At 31.6% G+C, this 8,379-nt stretch overlaps 1 protein-coding gene across 1 annotated transcript in view; it reads left to right on the top strand.

Annotated features, from left to right (window-relative positions):
* The first annotated feature begins 1,536 nt into the window (after nucleotides 1-1,536).
* Nucleotides 1,537-8,379, top strand: part of LOC147812638 (NBAS subunit of NRZ tethering complex-like) — a 40,042-nt gene continuing 33,199 nt past the window's right edge. Inside the window, exons 1-2 of the mRNA XM_087161964.1 lie at nucleotides 1,537-1,672; nucleotides 6,795-6,923. The gene's annotated coding sequence lies outside the window, so the exon portion shown is untranslated. The remainder of the gene's footprint in view (nucleotides 1,673-6,794; nucleotides 6,924-8,379) is intronic.

Genomic DNA, 8,379 nt, shown 5'->3' with positions numbered 1-8,379 from the left:
CGCTATTCTAGTTTTCGTAGCAGCAGACGGTCTCCGACTTTGTGGCAGGGGGAGTTCTGACCATAGACAAATTAAAGGTCTAGTTAAGTGCCTACATCCAAGTTTCTTTAAGGTCAAGGTTGAATTTGCACTGCGGGAGTTTAATCTTAATTTATATATTTATTTTTGATATGAAGCAGAATAATGGTTTTCATGGAAATGAAAACCAATGCTATAAGCGTTATAGATATATGTTGCTATGAATGACGGAAATTGGTGATTTTGAAGTTGGCAGTCACATAGTCTGTTTGGTAAATGTCCGAATTTTAAACTAGGTCTAGTTTATTGCCTCTACCCGGTATACATTTGTCCGGTATGCCCTACATCAATGTTTTTTTAAGGTAAAGTGCCACTTCCCAGTATGCTTTTAACCGGTACTCCAAACACTGATGTTTCTCCAAATCCATTTTCATCAGATATTAAAATATCGATTTAATATAATAATACAAACGAATAAGTTAATATGAAATCGGATATAAGAAATATTTCGGACAATCACCAACATGACTATGTGATTGTGGACATTTACTAGTGAAAGTCGACATTCTCTTGATTTTGATTATTTACGGTAACATATATATGCAACCTTAATTAGATTCTTACTTGTTGTATCATAAAAATAAATTTACCGACTCCTATGTGTATCATATCTTACAGAACTCTTAAATTTTAGAGTTGTTGAATACTAAAATGGTGGTTCAAAACTATCTTTGATTCTTTGTGTAGGAAAACACTTAAATACCAAGAGTTTATGTACAGTGATTCACTTTAGTGTAAAGTAGTTGCCACCATTTTCGGTATTGAGATGATTTTTGCTCTACACAAGTCAAAATTTTGATGGTTTTCCATTGATGGAACAACATAATCTAGATGGCAACCATCAATAATTCTGTCATGAATCATTATATTTTTTGATAGTGACCAACATAAGTCACCCTCACCTCAATATAGGAATTCGAAATTATTTATGATGTTCCAACATAAGAATAGCAATTTGTTCTCGTGGTTTGTTCCTTTTGAGCCATCAGAATTTCCATCACAGTATGTTGGAAATCAAATGTTGGAATGATCAACTATTGAACAACTATCACCTAAATGTAGGAATTCGGACTGATTTATGATGGTTCAAAATAAAAAACCCAAATTGTTTTGATGGTATTTTCCTGAGAACCAACAAGAATTCCCATTATCCCATCAAGAAAATGTATTGTTGAAACCATCACGGATCATCTGGGTTGTTGATCCATGAGAGTCAAACTTCTCTTGATGGTTAACCGTCATAGTATTAAAGTATTATTTTCCATCATAGAATGATGGAAGTTTGTTGACATATCGAAAACCGTGAACATGTAATGGAAAATGTTGGATGATGGTGACCATCAAATGATGTTGGACCATCATGAATCACACTGAAACTATAAAAAAAAAATTTATGGGACCATCGAAAATTTTGATATGGGAAAATTTGTAACAGAAAAACGATGTCTCTTGCAGGAGAAATGGTTGTTGCAGTTGGAGGGGAAAGATGACAAAATTTGTCCTCCTCAGTGTGTTTTCATCGAGTGAATGAGAAGTGGTTGAATCTGTCATGCTCACTTTTTGCTATCAGAAAGCACATCAGAAGCTAACACAGGTAAATATATATGTAACATAAAAAGCTTCAATTAATCTTTTTATGTTAGTTTGTTTGCTATAAAACTTCATCCTAATTAATTATTCTAATCGAAATACTTTCTCACACTTTTAAAAGCCACATCCTGTTCTTAAATCTATTTTTGGTTCAAGTATGTATTTAATTAAGAGCAGGACATATTTCCCTTTGCTCTGTGTGGGAAACATTCGATCTATTTCATAAACCAATAGCAACTACTAAGATTTCCCTCTTTCCCTAAATTAAGACATTTTACGGATTTTACTTTGCAAGATTTTCCCTAATATATAACCAAGGAGCACAACTTTTCGTGTTCACTTTTTTACTCACTCTCATGACTGCTGTTGTCTAATAATTAATAAATAAATTTTGTACCCTCCTTCCCGACCTAAAACCTGTTTTAATCCTTCCACTCGGAAACGACGTTATATATATATTTAAATAAATCTTTAAAAAAATACTTTTTATTTCAAACTTTTCCATAGAAGCGTTCAGGATCTTTAAATATTCTAATTTGGAGCATTTTTTAGTGGCGTGCGCTTGAGATTATTTCCTATTGGCCTCAGAATTGCTCCTAACTTATCGTTATCCATTGGGCACATGTGGCTAAGCCTCGACGGTGCAGTATCGGCGTCCATGTCATTAAACCACAAACCCGTTTATAGGGCTGGTTACATTTTATAACCGTCGTTGAACAGCCGACCCAATTTTATGGGTTTACGACTACCAATGTTCTACTCCGTAGTCTTGTAATTTTGAGCCCAATCCAGAAGACAAGGGAACTTCTGGATCGAGTATTGGGAGAAATTTGCCTTCGTGGAGGACTTTTTAATGGAACTAGCCAACATTTGTGTTACATAGAGAGGAAGACCACGAGAACCTCCCACGGTTAGCCTGACGGCAAGGGGACTCTAACCCATGATCCATCTACCACTGAGGATATTTCACGTTAGCACTGTGGTCGGCGCAAGCCGGATGCGGAATTCGTATCGACTAGGATTCGAACCCGGCCTCATTGGATATCGCGCTATTTCCTGAGCCATCGCGGCTCGGCTGGTTACATTCACACAATCACTCAGAAGAAGGGACGGGATAGCCTGGTTGGTAGGGCACTGGACCCATGTCCAAGAAGTCGTTGGTCCGATCCCCGTCGATCGACAACTACCCATGTAGTAAATGGTGACTAATGAACTTTAAGTCTGTCTAGTCACGAAGTCCTCCCTGTTCCCGTAACAAATCATACTTCTGGGGATACTGATCCAGCAGTCTCCTTTTTTTCTGGATTGGTTGGAAATTACAAGGTTACGGAGTAGAACATTAGTAGTCGTAAACCTAAATTTGGCTCGTCAGCTGTTCAACGATGGTCATAAAATAAAATAAAATCACTTAGAATAAAGGACATTAGAATACAGGGAGAGAGAAAGTTGTATCCATTCCCATCGTGATACTCAAACCCACAGCAACTCGCCCCTTAGTTCAGTACAGTAACCACTTGACCAGTAATCGGCAATTTGGAGTGTTATTAAAAAAATTTTTTTTGCTCACATAAAAATGCTCTTTATGAAAGTGTTAACCCTGTAGTACTAGCAGATGTTACTGTATGATTTACCAACATTTTAAAGACTCCATTTGCAGGTTACTACACAGGCATTTACTGTTAGTGTCTAAATAATATTTTCTTTAAGAAATAAATGTACACTCTTTATTTTCTTTAAGAACACTTTGTGTCGACAATATGAAATGAAAAAAAAATATGTAATTAAAAATTATCAAGTTTTATTTAAGATTTACAATTTTTATTATATTATTTGCTAATTTAAACATAATGTTAGCTTCGAATCTGTTTGCATGAAAAATTAGTACATGAGATAAGAGTTAGTGTTGAAGATGAGGCTAGAGGGGACATCTTAAATAACTTTTTTTTATTTACAGGTTAAATTTCTTCTGTGAGATATTTTAGGTTTGCAATAAGGAAAGCGGACCATTCTGAATAACTTTTCATTTAATGATCGTATCTTCACGTTCTAGGACCCAATCTTAATGGTTCGAGGGGGGGACCTCAAATATGTTAATTAGTGCAGACGATTTTGAGTTACGAAATCAGACTGGAAAACGTATTCGTTTTATAAATATACCTCTTTTTTTATAAGGATTTGGATTTCTGTCCCCCAAAATATATGTGGTGGCAACAACCTGAGAAATATGGTCTTAATATTTTGATCAGGAGAACGGTGCAATTTGAACCCCTTAATGTAGGGGTGCACAACCTTTTTGAGTGATGGGCCACTTTCACAGGAGGTTGAGTAACGAAGGGCAGCACATGTATTTAGACATGTATATGGCAAATGTACTAATATTTATTTTAACATTAGTGCTCTAATTTTTTTATCAATAAACTTAGTAATATATTTGTAGAAAATTAAAGGTGTTCAATTATTAGAATTCATTCAAAAATAGATTTATTGAAATAAATAAACATTAAAGAAATGTTTTTTTTATCATATTATGCAATACAAAAATTCATATCTAGAATAAATTCTAATAAAGAAAAACTTCAATTCCCACAGAGTGAAAGTAGGAAAAAATTTAGTACATATAAAAGGGTACGTAGCATTTCTAAAAAGTGCTTAAAGGTGCTCTTTTTCAATTTTCATTGTTTGAAAGCCCTTAAAGGTGCCTTTTCTCATTGGAAAGAAATTTTAAAAAGTGCTTAATTTTCCCCTTTTCAAAGTGAGATTTTTCGTTTACTAAGTTTATTATCGCTTCGAGTTATGTAAAAAGACACATTGACCAACACATTCACATTGTTCTACGTTTTTACAATTCATTCAATCCTAATCTATTTTGGCGTATTGTCAGTCCGTAGAGTATGAAAACGCCATTCGTTTTGCGTGATTCAAAATTTCATTGATATTTGACAATTGTCAAAAACTATGCCACAAGGTTTTTTTGACACGACGGTTAAAACAACATAAAACCGCCAATTGTCAAAAACTTTCCAACCCTGCCTAGTTATGATATTTTTTTAAAGTGCTTAAAAATATTTTTTGAGTGCTTGAAAAGTGCTTTAAAGGTGCTTATTTTTTGTTGAATAATTTGGCTGCGCATCCTGTATTAAGTAAAGCAAATTTAAATTAAATATTTCAATTGAAGAAAATTTATAAGGTTTAAACAAAAGCTTAAGATAAAAGCAAAACTTTTATAGTTCAAAATAAAATTCAATACTTATTGTACTTTTTTTTATTGAATATTAGATTTTTTTATATAGTAAACGTTTTCTTTCTTTTTACCAGAAAAGATCACAACAAGCAACAAGAAATTAAAATCAAAATTACAAACAGTGAGCAGTTTGAAAATTCCCATTTTCCACCACTTTGTGAATTTCTCAGGCTGCAATAACATTGCATTTAAAGTAATGAGTATTTGGCCCTTTTGTCAAACTTTTAGCTGGTCAAATGATCAGCAAAATATTCAACACAGTATTTTTTAGAAAAGTATTTTTCTAACTTTTTTTTTGAATTTGTATAGATATGATAAAGAATAATATAAAGTCTTATTTTTAACTATATTATAGTATTGTTTATTATTAGAAATAATTTTTATACAAATTTGTTAAATTTTAATGTCTATGCTTCTGAACATGGCTTGCAAATTTATCTTTGAGATGACAAGTGGAAAAACTAAATTTGAAGAATTGAAACTAGATTACTTTATAGTGAACTCAAGTTTTTGCATTTCTGCTTTTCCTTTAAAAAAAATATATTCAGATAGGTCAATTTCGTCATTTTTTCGATATTTTTAGTTCTAAGAATTGATTTAAAAAAATTTCACTTAAAAAATCTTATGCTTTTCGACATTTGAACACTTTATGTTTTTGTTTCTATCTAGCATTTTTTTTTCTGTTTTTAAAGAAAAATCTTTTTACGGACGTTTTTATTAAAACGTGTCAATTTTTAACAGCATTTCTGTTAGACTTATTCTTTTTTCTGAACTTTTTCTGGTAATTGGAAAACTGAGATGTTCAGCCTTAAAATTTTCTTTCGAAAATTATGATCAATCTGAATACGTTTTCCCAGAAAATATTATACGTAGCAATGGAATTTTGGTTTCAATGTTGCTATGCTGCAAAAAAATTTCGATATTTGGCCTCGAATATACAGTATTCGGCCGATTTTTTTTTCGCCGAATATTCGGTATTCGACCAAATCACAATTCATTACGACATTCGACCAAACCAAATTCGTTGCCGAAGAAACGAAGGAAAAATAATTAGGATTTACGATAAAACTGTACCGAAATAAAGTAACGTCCGATTAGAAATTCGCGTGTCGTAATAACATCATAATTAAATAACGGGATAGTCAAAATCACGTGGAAAAGTATAAAATAATTTTTAAAAAAATCACTTAAATTTATGCTGAACTCTGCACGAATAAAGCATGTCAAATGCGCGATTAAAAATTCGCTTGTCGTAATAAAATCATCGGAATTTTTTATACTATGTGGGAATGCATAGCTATAACTGCCGAAAAAAAGAAAGATAAAAAGTCACTTAGATTTACTATGAAATTGACACAAATAAAGTGAGCCTAAAGTGTTTATTTAAATGGACGATCTGAAACTCGCGTGTCGTAATAATATAGTAATCAAAATTCGGGATTTTCGAAATTTCGTTGAAAAGCGTTAATACTGCTTAAATAATCATCTAGATTTACGATAAAATCGGTTTAAAGCAAGCGTGTTAAACATTTACTATAGAATCAGTAAAAATTGAGTGCATCAAAACTTGATGACTCAAAAGTGAGATTAAAAATGTTCGAAATTTTTTGATTATTTTTGAAATTTTTGCTTGTTTTTTATTGTGTTTAGAAGCTCTCGCGGGAAGCTTAGCGCAAAAGGATTTTCAACCCCCCCCCCGTATTCTTTTTAAAGAAGAAATTATTTTTAAAAATGATCACAAGTCAGAATTTGTGAGCTCCATATCAATTCTATTAGTAACTTATTAGTAATTTCTACAACGATTACCCTTTATATATTTATTACTATAATTCTTCTTAAACTTTAAGCAAAATAGTATACAACATTAACATAACTAATATTTCAGGGAAGAGCAAAAATTCAGGTACAATTGAATTGAAGATGGTACTAACTGAAAAATCAAAACATGTTTGAATGCCGTTGGAAAGAATGAGCAGTTTGAATGTGATTTAGAAACTCCTCCTTGTTCAATCAGGTACTGGTTTAGATGTTTTTCATTTAACTTTTGATTCGATAGTTTTTATCGTATGTTTTCTTTCTTCTTCGCTGAAATAATTATGTGAGTCCACTAATATGCATACATAGTTACTTCATTTTTGGCAAAAAATTTTAAAATCAATATTTAAGGGGGTGACTATGGCGAACTACAACACAACAATCTTTACAACTCTTTCATAAAAAATGCTTTACAGCTTTAGAATTTTAAAGACGAAATAATTAACTAATTATTTAATTAGTTTTGCAGTATATAAACACACCCACCCACCCACCCACACACACACACACACACATATATATATATATATATATATATATATATATATATTTATTTGTGTGTGTATTGTAAAAAAAATTAAAAAAATCCGTTCTTCAATTATTTAATAATTTTTTATTCCAATAACTTCAACTCTAAAGATAATAGATTAATTTTGAGAAACACACAGAATAATTTTTTCAAAGAATATTTTGTCCTTCCGAGTAAACAATCCACTTCCTACATAAAACATAAAATTTGTTCTTTACAATATTAGCAGAAAATTGCTGAGTTTTTGCAGTAGCCTTCCGTATGCTTGATTGTAGCAAATAAATAAAATGGAAAAATAATGCCTATACGTTTTAACTAATATTAAAAAATGTAATAAAGATTCAGAGCATTTGTGTGATTCGAGTAAAATTTTCATCTTATTAACAATAACCAATAGTAGACTATTCATTTTGTTGTAACAAAAATAATAAATTTGCAAAAATATTTAAAGCAAATCCTGTTATTTGCTCTTAGATAGTTCACATATGATTATTTATGCATTAGGATAAATTTAGGATTATGATTTACAGTATATTGGCACTAGTATATCCATATCTTACTAATGAAGCCAATTCTAAACTCACAACGTTTTTATTCTTCAAAAATATTCAATATATCCTCCTATAAAGTTTTACACACTTATCCAATGTCACTATTTATTTTTCAGATAATCGATGCTAATTTTAAAAACAATTCTAAATAATTTTGCAATATTTAGTTTCTGCTAAACAAACATTTCATTTATTTAAAATAAACACATAAATTCAATTCAATTGAAATATAAGATATCTGAAAAGTTTATTAATTTCTAGATCTTGTAATAATTTATTAAAGATGCCTCTGCTTAATAAATTATTAAGTTGTATTACTAATGATTTATTAAACATTAAGGAGACCAAACTTTTATCCGTTTCGGTTTTACTATAAGAACCACGGATGGCTCAGACGATAGAGCGGTCGCTTTCCAACGAGGTGCCCTGCGTTCGAATACCAGCGATGGCTGGTCGATGATTTCGCATCCGTCTTGCACCGACCGCAGTGTTACCTCAAAATATCATCATGGGTTAGTGTCCCCTTGCCATCAGGTTAACCGTGGGAGGTTTTCGTGATTTTTATCATTGGAAGG

Source organism: Parasteatoda tepidariorum, chromosome 4, assembly GCF_982258835.1.
Source record: "Parasteatoda tepidariorum strain Cologne lab strain chromosome 4, Ptep-v5.0, whole genome shotgun sequence".
In the NCBI taxonomy this organism is placed as follows: Eukaryota; Metazoa; Arthropoda; class Arachnida; order Araneae; family Theridiidae; genus Parasteatoda; species Parasteatoda tepidariorum.
This window is presented reverse-complemented; position numbering and strand designations above follow the sequence as displayed.